The 20,785-nt window shown below is 32.4% G+C and overlaps 1 long non-coding RNA gene across 1 annotated transcript in view; it reads right to left on the reverse strand.

Annotated features, from left to right (window-relative positions):
- Positions 1-613: 613 nt before the first annotated feature.
- Positions 614-20,785, reverse strand: part of LOC142318035 (uncharacterized) — a 28,241-nt gene continuing 8,069 nt past the window's right edge. Inside the window, exons 2-3 of the long non-coding RNA XR_012754789.1 lie at positions 15,413-15,524; positions 614-2,400 (exon numbers count right to left, since the gene is read on the reverse strand). This is a non-coding gene — a long non-coding RNA (uncharacterized LOC142318035). The remainder of the gene's footprint in view (positions 2,401-15,412; positions 15,525-20,785) is intronic.

Consider the following 20,785-nt stretch of genomic DNA (forward strand, 5'->3'; position numbering starts at 1 on the left):
TGTTGGAAAGTAGTTTTTTTTATTCTGCTTGTGTTGTGCTTAAAAACTGTGTACTATATTCTTTAATTTAATAAAATCATAAATATAAACTAACCATATAAAATCATAAAATAGGATTTTATCAAGTTATTGAATAAATTTTATTTTTATACATGTTTTTTCCCTTTACACAATTTTAAAACAAAGGTTAAACTCCTTCTGGAGCAGAACCCCCCCCCCCCCCCGCCCACCAACTAGTTTTAGCTATGAGTTGCCATTGGTTTCCAAATACCTTTTTCCTTAATACTTGTATAAATTTGCATACCTGATCAAGATAAAGTTTTTTATTATTTTAGTAAAAATATTTAATTTTATTTAAAAAATTAATTTTTATATTTTTTGTGCCATTATGACACCAGAAGATGCTGATGAAAAATGAAACTTCGCTATTAATTTTGCTATCAGTACAGAGATAAGGAATAAGGTGGAATGGGATGTTAAGGTAAAACATCCATACCAGATGACTGCTGCATGAAAAAGTAGAAATTATTTATTTTATTTAAAATTTTGTAGCTTATTTTTTTATTTTGATTTTAACCCAAAATAAAATAACACAGTGGAGAATGAGGATGATATGTATGAGTGTAAATGAAGTGAAGTCTTGTACATTCTCAGTTCGACCATTCCTGAGATGTGTGGTTAATTGAAACCCAACCACCAAAGAAGACCGGTATCCATGATCTAGTATTCAAATCCGTGTAAAAATAACTGGCTTTACTAGGACTTGAACGCTGGAACTCTCGGCTTCCAAATCAGCTGATTTGGGAAGACGCGTTCACCATTAGACCAACCCGGTGGGCTTATCCTGTCAGGCTAGCTAGGAAAATAGAGAATTGAACTGGTTTCCTGATGCCTTCTTTTCTGAACTGAGTACGTTGTTGCACCAAGCCCACCAAAAACATTAGGTGATATTGAACTCTACAAGTGTCACTCTGCCACACATTCTCTATAGTGAAACGTGTAGTGAGTGTATAGTGATTATATAGTGTATGGCTTTATAGTGATCATCATTACTCTTAGAGAAAGTACTCCAATTAGTGTCTGTTGTCTTTCAAATACTTTATATTGATTACAATCATAAGAAAGACTAGTACAGATAGAGAAAAGTACCAAATTAATGTACTCCTCTTGTTGAGAAACAATGCATTGCCTACACTACCTTAACTTAGTAAGAGACATAAATAAAATTAAAATTTAAAAGCATAATAAATAATTATTACATCAATTAAATTAGTAAATAAATTCTTTATAACATATCAAAATGTAGCATAGACATTAAGCCATCCTATAGTTGTATGTTGTACCACAGGATGCTCTGTAATATTTCTCACTACCAAAAGTGAATAGTACGCTGAAGGTTTATGTAAAACAAAATATTATTTATACAAAAAAAAAATTGGCATAATTTCTGGAAATTGCTTTTTTAAAGCTGGTTCCACCTCCATTAAGATCTTTTATTAAGATCTCCATTTAATTTGAAAGTGAGTAATTAATAATTAATTTTTAAAATTTTATCATATTTCATCATGTTGATTGACTAACATACAATTAGATAGTACACTTTAAAATTCAAGACTTTCAAATAAATGTTACCAGCTAATATTAACTCATCATCATACTGATGTTAAACTTGCACGGGGCATGATTTAAAGCATATTTTGCTATTAAATTGGATACTCTTATTTGTAAAATATATTGTTTTGCTAAATTAACTATTAATCGTACGTTTTCATGCAAACAACACTTTACTAAAATACTGTTTTTTTTTTAACATCTGCATCACAATGTCTTGATAAATATAAAATTTATGTTTCAGTCATTTAATACTAACAAATAAGATTTTTAAAAAATTTTACATTTTATTTTTAAGTTTAGAGAATGAAAATTCTTTTTTGTATGCCTATTGAAAAATATTTCCACTTACAAAATAAATTTTTCGTGTTCATTTAAATGCAATTACAAAATAGAAATTAAGTAATTTTTTAAAGTATAAAAGATTTTTTTCCAGTGAATAAACTCTTATTGTTGCAAATGAATGGTAAAATGTCCAGCTAGTTGAAGCAAAAAAGCATGTGGCACGTATCCTGAGCAAGGAAAAGAAATTAATACAATTTTCCAGCTCAGTAGCGTGCCGTTTGTTCCTATACATATTGCAGTGGTGAAGCGTGTTTTGGGCACAAAGCAAAACAGCAGGGAAATACACATTGTAGAGTGTTCTTGAATGCTTCTCTGAAGTCTCTGTTGAAGTAGGCATAAATTAATGGGTTCAGCGCTGAATTGAAATATCCAATCCAAAACAAGACAGCCACTACCCACTCAGGACATTCACAGGGCTTCCCACAAAGTGTAGAAATTACGTACCTGTAACAAAATAAACTGAATATATTAAATGTGAACATTAATGTGAATATATCTTTATTAATTTTTAGTTTTATATTTTTTAAAAAGAGAAAGTAATTCTTTCATACCAGATAAAAATACTAGTGACATAGTCAGAAGAGTAGTCTTGTCAAAACATATATCTACAAATAGACTTGTCTATTTGTAGACAAGTCAAATGTTATTAAAAACCCCAAAGAAAATACAACATGACAAGTGTGTAAACGGCCCTTGCCACTTAAAAATACTTAAAACTAACACATTAAAAAATAGTTTTAAACACAATAGAAGACACTTAAAAGACACAAACCATTTCTAATGAAATGTTGTCAAAAACTATCTAAATAAATTAAAACATTAAATTACATAAGAACTAACTTCTTAATTTCTATTATCTAGGTTTGATCTTAGGCCATCCTTTCTTTTTTCTTTTTTCCATCTTTCTGAAGGCCTTGATGTCAAATTTCAAGGTGTCTGAGGCCTTGAAGATGATTCTTCTGATCCTCCACAGAAAAAATCATGGAGGATCTCCTGCTGCTGGCATTGATGATGTCAGCTCAATTGTGTGATCAGCAGTGCATCAGAGTTGAGACTCGATGCATTTCCCACTGAAGCTTTTGGTGGGCTGAAGTGCCCACCTTCTCATTTAAAGGCCTCTGTGCCATCGGAGGCTCCATTGTTGAACTTTCAAAGTCATATTTTTCTAGTAGTTTAATTTATGGCTTTGCATTCAGGCTGTTGCCTGAATGGGCATTTTCTTTATTTTGACTTTAACAAGCTCTGATTTAGCTTCGGCTTCTTCTGAGTTTTAACCTCATTTTTTGCTATTCTTGCAACTGGTTGATGACTAAGTGCTGAGTTTCACAGAACTCAAAGATTTGGAAGCATCTGCTTTGCATCAATTTGAAGATTTATCTTTATGGTCGACTCTGCAATTTTACTAGTGCCGGTTCAGAAACTACATCCTCTGGTTTGACGTCTAACTGCAAACTTGCATTGGCATTATGGGTTGCAATTTCTGGCAAGAGCAGTGTTCCTATGTTCTCGTCATCGGGGCTGACAACGATCAGTGGCTGTCAGTTAACTTGCTTTTTTGTAGGGTTTAGGCAACACAGCTGAGTAGTGTGTTGCAGTAGTGCCACTGTCGGCTATTTAAGGACGTTTCCTTTGTTATTGCATAGTGTCCCCATTCTTAGATTCGTGAGGCCAATAATCTTTTCGATCCTCTGGCAGGTTTGGGAAGCGATTTTGCTCCGACATCGTAGCCGGTCTGCTCTAGGAGTTAGCTTTTGACGTTTCGAGCGGGGCTAGGTGAGAACAGGTGGCTTTGCTCGAGATAGATCACTACTAGACGCTCACTTTATCTTGTGTCTAGGTGATAGGATCGTTCAAACTGTTACTGTAGTGCCTGGCGGTACAGTTGGTGTTTTTATTTTCTTTGAGACGCTATGGAACAATCCATGGGAGACTGCTGGGAGGACATTGTTGGCATACACAAGAACTTGGTTGCCGGCGATCCCTTCTTGTCGAGAAGGTCTCCACCAAGACCACGGTCCTCCGAGAAGGAGGTGTCGGAGATCTCCACAAGGACAGTACTGCACCCACGTGCACTGGTGGATTGCACTAAAAATGCTGCTGATACCTCTGCCGTGAGCAGTGCGAGGAAGGCTGCGGTCGGAACCCTGCAGGGAATGGGCGGCAGTGGAGGGCGAGCCAATGCCGACTTCCCACGCAGTCGGGGAAAGCGGAATCCAGTGATGTGGAGATCGGCCCGGTGCGGGAGGTCCTCGGGGTGAAGCCTGCTGTGAGGCAGGTGAGCTCCTGATCCGACTGTATCAAGCGGATCGAGGAGATGCAGTCTGAATGGACCAAAGTCTTCTCGAAGAAAGAGTCGCGGATTGCAATGGAATTTCGGCAGGTGGTCGATTACTTTTAAGTGAGTGTAGCTTGATGATTGTGGGTCTGGCATTAAAATGAGAGGGTGTCCAAGGCGCCAACCTTGTTCTGAACTCAGTTGTTTCGCGGCTGTCAGGGAAGGTCGACCAGGTTGTGGAGGGAGTTCGGTGTTTCAAACCGGTGATGGGTGAGGTTCTAGGCGAATTCCAGAAATCTATTAAACGGGTGGAAGAGAAGGTTAGGAAACCTATCTCTTTCGCCTCAGTTGCTGCCGCAACTGAGGCGAAAGCGGAACCACAATCAATGTGGTTCCGCTTAAATCTGGTCTGGGGGCTTCGTCGGTAGCGAAGAAGCTAACCCTTAAAAAAGTTCTGGACCCGAGGAGAGAAAGGATCCAAGTCTCCCGGGTCACGAAAACAAGGGACCACGGCGTGATCTTGAAAGTCGTTAGTGAGTGGAAGGTAAAGCAGATGCTGGAGGCGGACGCTCTGCTGAAGAACGGGCAGAAGACTCAGTTACTGGCCGAGTGGGAGCCGCAGATATTGGTATATGATATGCCAAGGGCGACAAGGGTAGAGGAGCCCGAAATCCTCAGGGCCGTGTACGGTCAAAATCCTATCTTGGATATGGCCGTCGAGGACTTTCTTAAGGAAACCAAGATGATTCAGTAGCTGGGGAGTAAGGAAGCCCCAAAGAGTCACTGAGTTTTAGAGACCTTGCCTAAGATACGGCAGGTCTTGGTGCCAATGGACTTCTGTTTTTCGGGTGAACCTCATGTAGGGTTGTCGACCATATAGAAGTCGCTCGATCCTTCAAGTGTCAGGGCTTTGGTCATACATCTCTCCGCTGCTGAGCGCAGTCGGAGATGTATGGTCACTGTGTTCTTCCGGGGCACAGAGCAGCCAATTGCTCTGCTAAGTCTTCGTCTGCCAAGTGCTCCGCCTGTATCTAGGTGAAAGGCAGCGATGCTGAACACCGGGTCGGCGGTAGGTGTTGTATGGCGTATGAGATTTCTCGGGCGAGAGCTGTAAAGAATACAGCTTATAGCGACTACTGAATTTGGGAAGCATTTGAGGATGAACTCCATCATGTCGAACGCTTGCGCCTGGAGCAGTTAAACCTGCATCATTCCCGGGTGGCCACCAGTGAGGTCATGAGGCTCCTTGAAAAGTACAACCTCGAGGTCCTCTTGGTCCAGGAGCCGTACACGGTCGGGGGTAGGGTGTTCGGTTTCCGCAGAGTAGATGTTATTCATTCTGGTGGAGGACGGCCGCTCTCTGCGGTCGTGGTTGGCTCAGATTCGTTGGGTGCCTTCTGGATGTCCCATTGGTCTGATGAGCAATTCACCGTTGTGCGAATCCACAAGAGGTACGCTCGATGTCGTACTAGTGTCGGGATCCTTTCAGATTGGATGGAATAGCATTGACTTGCTGGTTGAATATCAGAGTGCTGATTGCTCTGGACACTGACGCCAAATCTCCCGCCTCGATTTTACTACTCACTGATGACAGAGGCGCTGGTCTCAAACAATTCGTTGAATCAGGGAACCTCTAATCAAGTAGAGGTTTTTGTTATAGAGGTGGCGGTTTTTCTGCTTCCTTTATTGATAAAGGAAGCAGAAAAACCTTCAATTTCAGACAATATCCTCCTCTTTCAAATGTGCTCAATGGGTGACAGATCGAGGAACACTAGAGGCGGATCTTGGAGCACTGAGCCTCCACAATGTGGTTATGGTGATGTTCCATGATCTGAGCAGGTGGAAGTGGCCCGATTCATCGGGAGCATTGTTAGGGGCAAGAAGAGCGATCTGGGCAGTCCTGAGCTAGGTAAAAAGGAGGTAAGACTTTCTCAGGCTAGGACAGGAGGTCTTGGTCTTGTTATGAAGTAATGTGTAAAATGGTTCCGTGCCAAATCCTGGTTGAAACAGGTAGTTTTAACCAGTAGTCTACTGCTGGTGGTTTGATAAGACCACTAGGTGATATTCAGATCATCAGGAGAAAATGATAGTCTTATCAAACGGAGGTACATTTATTTGGGGGGGAGTGCATAAATGCACTGCCCCCCAAAAAAACATTAATTGTTATTATGTTTGTATAATAAACAATCCAGTTTATGTATTACATTAAAAATTTATTTTATTTTTTTAATATTTTGTAATTCATTGCTCTTAGAGTAACATTCTGAGATAGAGCCTGTCTTTTGAAAAGCTAATGTTAAATTTTGTTATAAATTCAAAGTACATTCTGAAAATAATTCTGCAACTTCTTTAACCTAGAAAGTGGTTATTAGGAAACACAAATTGTATTCCTTTTCTGTGCTGATTTGTTCAATTAAATTTTCCTATTTATCCTGTTTATTAAAAATTCCTATTTATCAAAGTGGAGATTCTACTCAATGAACTAGATGACTATGTAGATGGTGGCTTAGAGTAATATATTTATTATATACATTGGAACACAATAAAAATAAAAATCTTAAAAATCAACAATAATCTTTTTTTTTCCAAATTTTTTTAATAAAAAATAATTATCAAATTTTCAGAAAGAAAAAAAAAAAATATATATATATATATATATATACATATACATGATTGAATGTAATTCCCATAGTTAGGTTATAAACTGGATTAAATTTACAATTACTAATGTGAATTGACTCTAATCGAAAAAGAATAAATTTTAACATAATACTCATGGAAATTATTTTACTGTTACATAAATTCTCATAATTATTAATAATTAAATTTACTATTTGCAAATTTGTTTTGACTGGTTATCATCAACTAAACATTGAAGAATAATAATTTACATCTTCAATAAAATGTTAAAAAAATATAAATTTATTTTTAAATATATTGTACGTATGTCTGCTAGCAGTCACAATAAAAATACATACTGATATACTATTTATAATAAATTCATAATATTTATGTTAATTTGTTTATGAAATTGGGTAACTAAAAAAAGATGGCACCTGGTATTTTTACATTAAATTCTTAATACTTTTTTCAACATTTTAGATTAATAATGTTTTGAAAATAAAACTTATTTCAAAATATTTCTATAAAACTCATTTCTAGGAAAACTTATTTCCGTAGTGTGTTAGCTGTTAATTGTATTTGGAGATTTCCTAAAGTTAATTTTAAAATGACTAAAAACGACAAGTTTTTACCTGTTAAATATCAGTTATAACCTTCTCTTTTAATCCAATTACAATATCTTCATTTTAAAATACAATGTTGGGAATATCATTTTAACTTTTTCTATTGTATAAATTTCCTATCTTTAACCCTTTTATGTGGAAGGTGCCCCCCACTAACCTCTTTTTACTTTAATGCTGTCTAAAACAAATCTAAAAAAAATTCATCTTAATTTTTTATTTATATTTCTGTCCACACATTGGGATTGTTGATAATTATTTACATTTCATATCAACTTCTGTTTTGTGATTTAAAATTTTTAGTCACATCTAGATTTTAAGTGACATCTATCCATAGCCAGATTATGTTTTTAAAATGTTGGTGATCTCTGAGAACAAGTTTATTAGATGCATCTTTGACTGATAGCATTTATCTCACTTCACATTCTTCATTATTTGGGCTGTTACACTAAGGTGTTTCAGCATCACCAGATTGTGAGAAATGCATTTTTCTGTCTGATCCAAATACAGACTGGTAGTCATTATGGTTTTAATTATTCATTAAATATGTTTTTAAAAATTTTACATGTAGAACTTTTTTTGTTTTGGCTGTAGTTTATAGTGTGTTTAGAATATAAACAATGAAAATAATTCTTTAAATACCCATTAAAGGTTTTAATTTTAGTTTTTATATTAACATAAGTGTTATTAATTACAGGATATAAGTGTTCATAACATGTACAAGGTTTATTTTTTCAACCATTATATAGGTTGGGTAAGATAAAAATTTACCACAAGAAAGACAAAAATCAAAGAAGATTAAACCAGTCAAAGAGATATTCCTTCCATTGAATCATATTTAAGGGAGGATTAACTATTTAATGATCTTACAGCTTGAAACTTTCAAAAAACCTTGAATGGTGTTTGTGCATGATCTAGTTTTCCAGTTTATTCTAATAATCACTTAGCATAGTTTTTTAATTGTAAGTAATTTTAGTATCCACATGCTGCTTAACAACTGATGAACATATGTACATTTTTATCTAGTGAAGAAAAAATATACTGCCCCTAACGTACATAAAGAGTTCTTGTTTGGAGTTAAATTATTTCACACAGAATATATAACTGACTGCTACATAATTTGTTTTATTGAAGTGAATTTTTAAAAAAAAATTAAAAAAAGACAAAACAATCCAGTTGTTTTTATCTGTTTTTTTAACATTTATCTTTTCTTTTTTAATAGATTATACATACACTAATCAAATTCATTACCTATCTTTCAGTCAGATTAAAAAGAAATTTCTCATCTTTTTCATGACCTGGATATTAGTATCTTATCTTTTATTTTCAAATATTGTTCACCTTTTATGGGTATCTGAATTATTGAATTAAATGTATGTATCCTTTTGCGGCTATTGTTCCCATTTATTGTAATAACAGCTAATATCTTTATGTAATTAAAATTTTATTATTATTTCTTCGAGAACTTCCATTTTGTCTTCAAGTAACTGACTAGTTACTAAAGTAACTGACTAAATCTCCAAAAGATTGTAAAATTAAAAAAAAGTTAATAACAACTAAAGTTAATTTCTTATGAAAAAAATGAATGGCTGTTGGATCTTGCTACATCAGATTAATGCAATTCTTTTCAATAGTAGAAAAAAGTACATTCTCTTGACAGTCAGTGCCCAACAGCATAATGATTTTTAAAAAACTAATTAAATTTATATAAAATAAACTTTTCTTTAAAACTTAAACCTTGAAATAATAATAGGCAGTCAGTATTATCTCTACAATATTTATTTGTTGTAACTGGGATAAATTTTCATCAAAGATTAGTTGAAGATATTTATTTAACACAATTATTTCTGTTCAATAAATTAAATTTATCTATAGTTCTTTTTTATTTATGCTATAAATTTAGTCCTGCAGATTTTTCTGTAGATGCTTTTTTAAATTGAGATTATTTATTACAAACTGAAATAGTTACATGTTAATATCTGGTAACTAATAGTAATAACTGTAAAATATTAAAATTTAAGAATTAATGAAAAAGAACTTAATATAAAATGAATTTGGAAAAAAAAATTATAGAAGCAGACATCGATTGTCATAGCTAATAGTTTATTTTTAGTGTAGAAGAGAGGCGGAGTGAAAAATTATTTCATATGGCAGGAAACAATCTTTGTTTTTTTACAACAATTATCATTCAAACTATGCCAATGAGGTGTACCTTGGTTCTTTTATATTATGAATGTGTCAAATATATCATATATTAGCTTATTGTGTTGCAGACTGGTATGGTTAAGGGTATACAGAAAATTCTTTATTTTATCAAGATGATGATAGGCTAGTTGAACTGATCTCTTAGAAGATTTCTTGAACCATGAAGAAGTAATTAATCTATTTGCTGAGCTTAAAACATACAGTCAATATTTCATTAAAACATAATTATTTATAACTATTAAAACTACTGAAGTAACTATGTTTATATACAAAGTGTCCCATATAAAACGCAACCCATCAATCACTCATCCATGAAATTTCAAAAGTCAAGCTTACTCCTCTATTCGTTACTGAAACGGACTCGTCCAACATCTGAAAATCATGGCGACGCAGTTGAACACTACCGATAGTAACAACAATGCAATCATAACGTTCAGTGTATTGCTAGAGACAAGATGGTGTTTTCGCTAGATGAACGTGTTTTCATTGTTGAGTGGTACTTCGGTACGAAATCAGTGGTTGCAGTGCAAGATTTGTTTCGCCATAATTTCAGTTCATCGCACTCTTGGAAGACGAAGACAGACACTGCCGGCTACAACATGACGGTGCGACATCGCACTACGCAGGTTCAACTTCTGATTTCGTTGAGGAATTCTTTGGTAATCGTGTTATCGGTCGAGGCTTGTGGCCTCCAAGATCTCCAGATTTGACTGCGGCGGATTTTTTCTACGGGGTTACCTCAAAGAAAAAGCCTACAGCAACAAACCACGAACACTTGAACAATTGAAAGTCAACATTGAACAAGCTGTATTAAATATCCAGCCACAAACTTTGAAAAAAGTTTCAAGAAACGCTGTAAAAAGAATTGAAGCTTGTATTCAAGAAGATGGCGGCCACTTCCAACATTTACTCTAAATGGAAGGTAATAATAAAAATTACATTTACATTTACACATGCCTTTTATTATTTCAATACCTACCAATATAAGATTGGGTTGCGTTTTATATGGGACACTGTATATATGTGTGTGTATATATATATATATAATAAAATATTGAATTAAATGAAAGGTAGAAATATGATTTTTAAACTGTTATAAAATGAAGATTTAACTGCACTATGGGTCATATTTGATTTGTACTTGGTATAATCTTGATAAATGTAAGTTTGCATTTACAGTTTAAAATTTAAAATTAATTTTTAAAAGTAATTTCACAGAATAACCTCACTTAATATATTTTAAAACACAAAAGAAGATAAGTCTCTTATAATTTTATAATGACTGTGTAGTACATATAACACGTAACATCTATTCTTTTGTTAAGAAGTCAATGCTTGGTTCTTTTTATAACTATTTCTGTGTTATAATATTCGCTTTGATCTTTTTTCTTGTACACTTTTCCTTTTCACTGATTTCACTATATGTATACTTAAAAATTTTTTATAAGTTAATAAATCTGTTGAAACGCCTATCTTGATAAGTTCGCTAATTTACCTGAGAATTAGCAATAATATTGAAATTGTTTTACCATATCATTTTATAATTTTCTTACAGAGATTTTATTACATTGTCTATTCTCCAAAATTTCCTTTTACAATGCTATTTACTTCTGATCACAAAATAAATGTTGAACATCTGTATACTTACACTGACTCTCAGCACATTCCAATTTGTGCTGTTAAAGCATCTCATGTATGCAGTTCCTATGTCTATCTATTTCCAAGCCTGTTTACTGCATTGTTAATGTCACAGCTCACCTTGTGCAATGCGCAAGGTGAGCTGTGTGCTTATTATCTAACTCATTAAAAATTCAACAAAACACTACAGAAAAAGTGTGTTGTAGAGTTGTAGGCTGATGATTTGTATAATCTTTGACAAGTTGTAATAAATGTAGTATAATTAAATTCATTTAGAACCTATAAAATTTGAGACCTTTATTCATGCAGTGGCAGTGTCCATATATGGCTACATTCTTTATTGCAGGAAGTAATAACAATCAGGGAAAACAGGAAAGACACAGAGTTTTTCTATAATAATGAGGAGGAAAAAAATTGTGATTTCAACCAAATTATAAAAATATATTAAAATATATGTTAAATATCATAATTAATAATCACAGGCAACCTGACACACAGCAGCAGCTAACTACTGAAGATTACACAGGCATTCCCCACAATAACAATTATCCATGTAAGGTTTAGTACAAAGGTTAAGAACTAAAGTAGTTTCTTCACAGAGCTGAGTATATTATTGCATGTCAATATGATAAGTCCAACAAAAAACTATGATACCTCCACCTCAACCTTTTCTTTTCTAGAATCCACTGTATTTGCCTCAATATGTTTACCTCAGGGACTGATTGATCAGTGAACATTATTACAATCAGAGAAATCATCTCTTACTAAAACTATTTGTACCTCAAATTTTTTACCTTTGTTATATCCATAAGACTGGGACACATAGTTAAAAACAAATAATTAAGAATGCATTTATCTCTTTCTGTTGGAGTTAATGCATTCTATATACTGTTTTAACTCTCCAGGGGAAACGGGCCCAAATGTACACATTAAAAGTACAAAAACGTACTAATGTTATGGTTCAAAGATCAATTATACTAAATGAAAATTTTGATTCTGAAAGAAATATCATTAATTGTACAGGAAGTAAAAAAAATATAAATCTTAAAACAAAAAACTAAGAACTTGCAAAGCAATAAAAAGTAAATTATATTTTTTATGACTTCTATACCACTTTTTACAGCCAACCAAGCCTTCTTGAAGCTATTTATCTAGACGTCTAGTCAAATTACATGTGAAGAATTGCACAGAACAGTGTAATACCTTTACTTGTACTTTTTACCTTTTCTGGGATGCATAAAAGTGGGGTCATTTATTATTTTAAAATTAGAAATAGATGTTTGAAAACTAAATTGCAGTGCAGTAAACTTCAATTCCAAACTTAACAAAAGAAACAAAAAGTCGATTAATATAAAATTTTATGATATATGTAAATTTTTGTCAAAAGTATCAAAACATGATAAAAATAAAACACACAAAGTTACAGTAACAAAAAAAATACATAAGCAATCCCAAAAAGTTCAAATTACAAACATTAAATTGAAAACTGCCTTAACTTCATTTTCCTTAATTGAAAAAATGTTAACTAGATGATCATACTGATGAAGTCTATTAATACATCTAGCAAAGGATGCAGCCTTGTAGAGACCAGTTAAACAGATGGTGTTTCCAGGAGTAGATATACAAAAAATGAAAAGAAATATTGCTGATAACATCAGAATGGAGCAATTGCTAAATTAATATACAAAAACCAGATTATACAAAAACTGAGTTTTAGGGAATATTAAAACGGAGTTTTAGGGTACAAATTACCCATTTCATAGATACAGGCTCACAACTGTCACTTGGGTGAGCAAACAAACAGAAGTGATAGAGTAAGCATTGAATAGTCTTATGAACAGATTCTACATCAGCTATGTGTAGTCCATAATAAAATTCTAAATTACTTCAAAATTCTCAAGAATGGGATAAACCAGGGTTTTATACAGATGCCTAAGTGATAATCGTAGTGGCAACTAACCCATAGAAGCAAACCAAAGTAACTTTTAGTTTTAGAGACTACATTTCAGAAATGTGGTCACTGAAAAGCAATTTAGAAATAAAAATAGGTCCAATATCAGAAATTCTTAAATTCTGTAGAAATCAGTGCAGCTATCTTGACACGGTTCATTCTACCAGGTATATAGCTCTGCAACTGCTTCGGCACCACTTTACCAGGACTAAATGACTGGTATATGTAATAAGAAATAGGACAGGAAACATATAATAACAAACCAACTGTAAATATCACCTATGTTGTCTGTGTGGTGAATTGCCGTGTTGATTGGAGGGTGTCAATTTTTTAGTACTGTAAGTGTATATATAACTTGCATCTTTATGAAGTAGTGAAGATTCTATACAAGAAAATTGCTTTAGAAAGGGATCTTCTTGATGTATCTATGCCATACTATTAGTATATCCATTATCCATCCTAAAATATGAAAAGTTAAATTATCGCATGATATTGACATTTAGATCAGTAGATCATAGACTTTGTCTTTATGAAAAAAGATTGTGAAGCCACTTGTATCATCAGTGTGAAGGTTCCTCTGGCATCAAATATTAATTATTAATATACCAAAAGTATTTCAAAGTACAGAGGACAGAGCGTAGTAGAACAGATTAAGGAGATTCGGGGGCAGAATATAGTAAAAATAGTGCCTGTATATATATATATATATATACATATACACATATATTCAACAGCTTTGACAAATGAAAAAGAGAAAATACAGGATTGAGTGACTATCATACAAAGAAATAATTTATTAATAATTCTTTGTCTTCTCATGACTTTGTTTGTAGACATCCCTTACCTCTCAAGAACAAGGGACAAAATTTAGAAAGGACTGAATGCAAGAAGCAAATGTAGCCTACAGTTTTTAAATTATTAACTTATGGAATTATTGTAAAATTTCTTTGTGTACTTAGAAAAAATGATTAGGTTATAATTGCTTATTGTTTAAGGAATCAGCAACTTTTGCGAAGTAAGAAAAAATTTGAATCTCTTATGTAAGCAGTCCATGACAATTGTTTGATTTTTTTGTTAATTGTTTGTTCACCCTTTCTAAAGGAGCGGGTTGCAATAGAACAGTTCCAATTGTTACAAGATCTTAAATCTAATTAGTATAATTTTGGTGCTAGTAGCAGTGTCTTCAAAATATGACATTCCTTAAAATAAATTTGGTTTTGGTTCACAAGATACAAATTTTACTATCAGGGGTACCTTTTTCCCCAAGAGAAAAACCAAATTTTCTGGAACAGTTAGTTAAAACTCAAATAAATTTTGTCATCTATATTTTATCTTTTTACAAAATACATTTCATTTTTTTTTCAGTTTTGTGTCTCGCAATCATTTTGTGCATTTTGTACTAGCTTATTACTGCATTATAAGCTTAACTTTTTGTCTGTATTTGTTTTTAATGAAATATATTACATATAGTTATTCAATGAATAAAAACTAGTTACAAAAATTATTTTATTCAACATTAATTCATAAATGATAATTAGTAAAATTTTGTAATATTTACAATTGATGATTTAAGTTAGTGTTACATTTTATGGTCATTTGTTTTGGTTTTTAGGTAATAAAAAATGAATTTATATTTCATCAAGGAGTATTTTATGATACATAATATTTCCATTTTAATGAAAATTTTTTTCTTTTTTAAAAATAATTTAAAATCTTTTCTTTCAAATAAAATTTTATTATAAATGAAGTAATTTGAATAAATGAAGTAATTTTATTATAAATGAAGTAATGAAGTAAAAAAATTTTATTAGTAATGAAGAATAGAAATAAAATTTCTATTCTTTAATATTTTTAAAGCTCACCTTATTGAAAAAATACTAACAGAAAAAGCAATTAAAAAGTACTAAATTTGATCATTGTATGAAATGTCTATGGTAATTTCAATTTTCAAAACTTCATAGAATTCAAACATTGTGTTTGGTTTTTTATCATTTTATTTTATTTTTCTTTGTTTTATGAAAGGTAATTTTATTTGTACATACAAGTATATATTGTTATTCAGTAGAATTCGATGTTCCCTTTAACAGTTTTTTTAACGTTACACAGTGGAAAGTAATACTATTAGAAAATCTTTATTTGGCTTACCACAAGAAAAAAGGCAGCCAACAAAGCATAAAAGCCCCCATAATAATACCAAGTGTTCTGGCAGCTTTGTGTTCAGTTCTCCAGCTTGTGGTCCCTGTCCTTACAGTTGTTCCTAGAATTAAAAAAACAAAACAACAAAGGAATTAATGACCAAACTTAATTTATTTTTGCTTAGTATAGAATATAAATAACAATGAAATTTACATTAGATATTTTTCTATAACTGATAATCAGGTACTACTTTTATCCCTGTTAACATTTTTTTATTTAAAAATGATTTTTTTCAATTTAAAAAAAAATATATTTTATGAAATAAGTTTCTAAAAATTAAAAAAATTAAATTAATATCTAAATATCAGTTATTTATTATACTATCCATCTTAACTGACAGTGTGTCTACTTTTACATTGATTCTGGTATGTTGCTGACTCAAAAAAAAAGGAGGAAAAGTTTGTAAGCCTTGTAGAGTCAAGGCTTGCAACCTTTGGCTTGGCAACAGCCAAATGTGTAGCACTGGATGAACTTGTGTGATGAGAATAGAAGATTTTTACCAATTTTAATTGCAAGGCATAGGCTTTTACTTAGGATAACTACAATATAATCATCAGTGTATGAATATTTCATCATTCCATTATGTATTAGGGTGTGAGGCATATGACAATAAAAATGATGTGGAATAATGGATTGCATTTAAGTTCTGGATGACCACTTGTCATTTGAAATCCTAAAGCACTTTTTAATTAATATATGATTGAGAACCTGCCAAATTTCTGTGTTTGGAGTCACTTTTCCTATTATTCAGATTCATTACATGCTTCTTGTGACAATAATCTGACTGACATTAACCTTCAGCTGGTGAGCTGACATCAAAATGACGGCGCGTGAATGGTAGCTACATGATTACCCCAACCCTTGATCATATAATGAAACGTGCTTTTCAGTAGCTGGTTATTTTTTAGCCATAGTTAGATTGCTGTACACTGGGAATTTTTATAGTGTCTGATTTTTCTGTATCGAGTGTCCGACATCAAACTGAATTGTACTTACCATTTATGTAAGTACAATCTCCTTTTGTAAAATGATCAAATAATGCGAATTTATGCTTAAATATTAATTTCTTTGCATCTAGTTGTTTCAATTTCATTAACAAATCATATTAATTTTTTCCAGTGTAAAAATGAACATGAATTATCAGAATTTGGAAGAAGTAATTCTTGGTGAACTGGATGGGTGGGAAAGCAAGGATTTGGATATTGATGAACCAATTACAGGTCAAAATAGGGAAAAAGATGCAAATGGTAATTAAGAATGGGCAAGAGATGGAAATTGAGAGGTGGTTGCTGTAGGAAAAAAGGGAACAGGCAGTTGATCGGAATGACTGTATTATAACATTACACAGATACTGAGGTTGAAATTTCAGGAGGTGGTGAAAATGTAGGGATTGAAAAACATGGGGAAACAGATGAAAATGTTTATCTGAGTAAATCCAATTTTAGATGGTCTAAAGTAGAACCGAGAAGAAATGTCCGAGTTGCGGCACATAATATATTACGAATTGGTAAGAGGTGTAATATTCGAAATGAAAGTGGAATTGAAGTATGGAATAAACTACTATTTCTTATTATAAAGTATTTTATTGTATTAAAAAGTGGTTTAAAGTATTAAAGATGTTTTAAAAACCTTTATTCACTTACTAAAATTAGAAATTTACTTAAAAATGATGTAAAAAGTAATAAAAAATTAAAGGGTGTCAAAATGACATCATGTTACCATATGTATTGTTGAAATGACACCTAACCAACTGAAGGTTAATATAATAGTTTCTATTAATACTTCTGCCTCCATTGTTGTATGAAATTCTATAAATTTTAATAATATAGATGATGTCAGTAGTCAAAAAGATCCTACTTTTTTTTTTGATTGATTCCTCATGCCTGTATGCCTGAATACCAATTATTGCATTAATGTAATCCTATCTAATTTAATGCAGTTTTCTTTTGTCTTCAGTCATTTGACTGGTTTGATGCAGCTCTCTAACATTCCCTATCTAGTGGTAGTCGTTTCATTTCAGAATACCCCTACATCCTACATCCCTAACAATTAGTTTCACATATTCCAAACATTGCCTGCCTGCATAATTTTTTCCTTCTACTTGTCCCTCCAATATTAAAGTAACTATTCCAGGATGCCTTAATATGTGGCCTATAAGTTTGTCTCTTCTTTTAACTATATTTTTCCAAATGCTTCTTTCTTCATTAATTTGCCTCAACACCTCTTCATTTGTCAATTTATCCACCCATTTGATTTTTAACGTTTTCCTGTAGTACCACATCTCAAAAGTTTCTAATCTTTTCTTCTCACGTACTTTGATCGCCCAAGTTTCACTTTCATATAAAGCTATGCTCCAAACATATACTTTCAAAAATTTTTTCCTGATGTTTAAATTAATTTTTGGTGTAAACAAATTATATTTCTAACTGAAGGCTCGTTTCGCCTGTGCTATTCGGCATTTTATATCGTTCCTACTTCGTCTATCTTTAGTAATTCTACTTCCCAAATAACAAAATTCTTCTATCTCCATAGTCTTTTCTCTTCCTATTTTTACATTCAGTGGTCCATCTTTGTTATTTCTATTACATTTCATTACTTTCGTTTGTTCTTATTTATTTTCATGCAGTAGTTCTTGCATAGGACTTCGTCCATGGTGTTCATTGTTTCTTCAGTAAAATCTTTTTTACTCTCAGCTAGAATTACTATATCATCAGCAAATCGTAGCATCTTTATCTTTTCACCTTGTACTGTACTCCGGATCAAAATTGTTCTTTAACGTCATTAACTGCTAGTTCTATGTAAAGATTAAAAAGTAACAGGGATAGGAAACATCCTTGTTGGACACCCTTTTTTATTATGGCTTCTTTTTTATGTTCTTCAGTTATTACAGCTGCTGTTTGGCTCCTGTAAATGTTAGCTATTGTTCTTCTATCTCTGTATTTGAACTCTAATTTTTTTTTAAATGCTCACCATTTTATTCCAGTCTACATTATCGAATGCCTTTTCTAGTTCTATAAATCCCAAATATTTACTTTTCTTAATCTTCCTTCTACTATTAATCTGAGCTTTAAATTGCTTCCCTTGCCTATAGGCAAGGGAAGCAATTTACTATACTTTTCCTGAAACCAAATTGGTCTTCTAACACTTCTTCCACTCTCCTCTAAATTCTTCTGTACAGAATTCTAGTTAAGATTTTTGATGCATGATTAGTTAAGCTAATTGTTCTGTATTCTTTACATTTATCTGCTCCTGCTTTTTTTGGTATCATGACTATAACACTCTTTTTGAAGTCTGACGGAACTTCTCCTTTTTCGTAAATATTACACACTAGTTTGTATAATCTATCTATCGCTTCCTCACCTGCACTGCACAGTAATTCTGCAGGTATAATAGGTATACGTAATTCTGCATCTATTCCATGAGCCTTTCTGCCATTCAAATCTTTTAATATTCTCTTAAATTCAGATCTCAGTATTGTTTCTCCTATTTTATCCTCTTCGACTTCCTCTTCTTCCTCTATAACCTTATTTTCTAATTCATTTCCTCCATACAACTCTTCAATATATTACACCCACCTATCAACCTTTCCATTCAAAATTATAAATTGGTGTACATCTTTGTTTAACGCATTATTAGATTTTAACTTACGTACCACAAAATTCTCCTTAACTTTCCTATATGGTCCATCTATTTTGCCAATGATCATTTCTTTTTTACTTCTGAACATAATCCACTCTTCTTTCGGTAGTTTGCACTTCCTGTTTATAGTATTTCTTAATTGTCGTTAGTTCCTTTTACTTTCTTCATCACTAGCATTCTTATATTTTCTATGTTCATCCATCAGTTGCAATATATCCTCTGACATCCAAGGTTTTCTACCAGTTTTCTTTGTTTCTCCTAAGTTTGCTTCTGCTGATTTAAGAATTTTCTTTTTAATATTCTCCCATTCTTCTTCTACCTTCCATGATATAATCTATCTGATACCTTGCAGTATCACTTGGCTTTTTCCATATGTTTATTCTTCTATTGTGATTTTTAAATTGGATGTTGGCAATTATTAAATTATACTTCGTGCAAAACTCTGTAGGTTGGTCTCCTCTTTCATTTCTTTTGCCCAGTCCATATTCACCCACAATATTTCCTTCCTTGCTTCCAATGCTGGCATTCTAATCTCCAACTATTATTAAATTTTCATCCCCTTTTATGTGCTTAATTGGTTTGACAGTTTCATTGTATATACACTCTACCTCATCATCATCATCATCATCATGGGCACTTGTAGGCATTATATAGACATTAGCAATCGTTGTTGTCTTAGGTTTTGATTCAATCCTTATTACAATGATTCTGTCACTATGCATTTTGAAATCTTCTGTTCTCTTTCCTACCTTCTTCTTCATTACGTAACCTACTCCTGCCTACCCTTTATTTGAAGCTTTGTTAATTATTCTAAAATCACCTGACCAAAAGTCATTCTCCTCTTCCCACCAAACCTTGCTGATTCCTACTACATCTACATTTAAATTCATCTATCTCATACATCTATCCATTTGCCTCTTTAAATTTTCTAACCTACAAAGCTTTTTTAGACTTCTAACATTCCACGCACTGACTTGTAGAATGTTATTTTTTAATTTTCTGGTGACTCCTTCCTTATTAGTTTCCACTCGGAGATCCAAACAGGGCCCTAGTTTACATAATAATTTACCAATGAAGGCGCCTCCATCTTTGTTATATGAAAATGCAGAGAGTTCATTTTCTTGGAAAAAAAGCAGCTGTAGTTTTCCATTGCTTTTGGCTGTGCAATACTCAGAAGATTGAGTGATATTGATATGGTCGTTTAAGTCTTCCTGACCTACACCTTTAACAACTACTGAAAGAGCTGCTGCCCTCTTTCAGGAATCATTCCTTAGTCTGGCTCTCAACAGATACCTCTCCAATATGGTTGCACCTTCCGTTCAGCTACTCTGTATCACTGAGCACTCAAGCCCCCTCACCATCGGCAAGGTTTCATGATTCAATGCAGTAATAGATAATAAATAATAAATTTACAATATAAATTAATATATTTTTCATAATATACCCCATATATATATATATATAATATATATAAAACACACACACATACACATATATATATATATATATATATATATAAAATGTATATATAAATTATATATATATATGTGTATGTGTGTGTGTTTTATATATATTATATATATATATATATATATATATATATATATAAAATCATCTCTGTCTCTCATGTATGTGTGTGTTTTACGTGCACGCATGAGTGTGTTTTTCCAACTAAATAAATAT

The sequence above is a fragment of the Lycorma delicatula genome, chromosome 1 (assembly GCF_047948215.1).
Source record: "Lycorma delicatula isolate Av1 chromosome 1, ASM4794821v1, whole genome shotgun sequence".
NCBI classification, from domain to species: Eukaryota; Metazoa; Arthropoda; class Insecta; order Hemiptera; family Fulgoridae; genus Lycorma; species Lycorma delicatula.